Below are 1,881 nucleotides of genomic sequence, written 5' to 3'. Positions count from 1 at the left end.
TAACTACGACCACTCCGCACATTCATGTACGCACACACATACACACACACACACATACACACACATACACACCCAGCATACACACACACGCGCGCGCGCGTGCAAACAGGCACACACACGTGCAAACACACGTACAAACACACAGACACACACACAAGCGCACACACACACACAAGCACACACACACACACAAGCACACACACACATACACGAGCACACACACACAAGCACACACACATACACACACACACAAATACACACACACATACGAACACACAAACATTAACTACAAAATACATCAACTTGCGGTACGGGGGGGGGGGGGAGCCGGCCAGCGGAGTGAGAGGCTACGGAAAGAAATGCGTAGACACTGCGGAGCAGAATGTTGGCGGAGCCAAGTATCTACGAGCGAGGATTCAAGGTCGGCTGGGTAGACACTGCCGGAGCAGAATGTTGGTGGAGCCAAGTATCTACGAGAGAGGATTCAAGGTCGGCCGGGTAGACACTGCCGGAGCAGAATGTTGGTGGAGCCAAGTATCTACGAGAGAGGATTCAGGGTCGGCCGGGTAGACACTGCCGGAGCAGAATGTTGGTGGAGCCAAGTATCTACGAGAGAGGATTCAGGGTCGGCCGGGTAGACACTGCCGGAGCTCTACGAGAGAGGATTCAGGGTCGGCCGGGTAGATACTGCCGAAGCAGAATGTTGGTGGAGCCAAGTATCTAGAAGTGTCTGCATCCAAGGGACGGCGACCGAAGGCCCTGAGTAGCCGGAAATGAGCGTGGCCATCACTTTATCAAAGCAAATTACCGTATTTCCCCGTAAGTAAGTTCTCCCCAATGACTTAGTACCCCCCCCCCCCCTATAAACAATACACTTTCCACAGCCGAGGTTATCACCCCGAAAGACAGTTCCCCCGAAAGATAGTAAGTTCGTACCCGTCCTACATGTACAGACACCGTACAGTACATACATCATATGCACGGACACTAGAGTTGTGCAGGCTTCCCACTGCGTGTCATTTACCCCCGATAAAAATGTACTCCCCGAAAGATAGTACCACCCCCGAAAGTTCGAACTCATGCGGCTGCTATGTTCGAAAGTTAGTACGTACTAACTTACGGGGAAATACGGTAGTGTTGAGAAATGGGAGGTGGGAGGGTGAAACACTACGAGCAAGCAAAAATGATCCTCACACAGAACGGATCGAAATATGTAACGGAGAAAACTCTAGCATGTCATGCAATGATGCATGTCGCCCACGTTGAGCGCTACATGCTAACGCCATCATGACGCCGCGCCACACGCTGCCCACATCGGAGGCGAGTGTCACGTATAAACGCCACATAGAGAGACAAGTAGTTCAATGTCATGTAGAGAGACGCATTCAATATCACGCAGAGCGCCAAGCCGCACAGAGTACCACACCATGATGTGCAGAGCACGCGACCGTAGCCAGCAGCAAAGCATGAGCACGCGACCGTAGCCAGCAGCAAAGCATGAGCACGCGACCGTAGCCAGCAGCAAAGCATGAGCATGAGACCGTAGCCAGCAGCAAAGCATGAGCACGCGACCGTAGCCAGCAGCAAAGCATGAGCATGCGACCGTAGCCAGCAGCAAAGCATGAGCATGCAGTAACAGCACTATTAAACATAGCAGCAGAGATTGAGCGGTAGCACAAAGCTGCGTGCACCCATTTATCTGTAGCATTATCACCATAATGCTACACACACACACACACACACACACACACACACACACACACACACACACACACACACACACACACACACACACACACACACACACACACACACACACACACACACACACACACACACACACACACACACACACACACACACACACACACACACACACAC

The 1,881-nt window shown here is 51.9% G+C and overlaps 1 protein-coding gene across 1 annotated transcript in view; it reads left to right on the top strand.

Moving 5' to 3' along the window:
- The window catches only part of LOC135827184 (protein white-like), a 24,173-nt gene that overhangs the window by 21,116 nt on the left and 1,176 nt on the right, over positions 1 to 1,881 (top strand). The window lies entirely within an intron of this gene.

This window comes from Sycon ciliatum, chromosome 11 (genome assembly GCF_964019385.1).
Source record: "Sycon ciliatum chromosome 11, ocSycCili1.1, whole genome shotgun sequence".
In the NCBI taxonomy this organism is placed as follows: Eukaryota; Metazoa; Porifera; class Calcarea; order Leucosolenida; family Sycettidae; genus Sycon; species Sycon ciliatum.
Note: the sequence above shows the minus strand (reverse complement) of the source record. Positions and strands in the feature narration are given on the sequence as shown.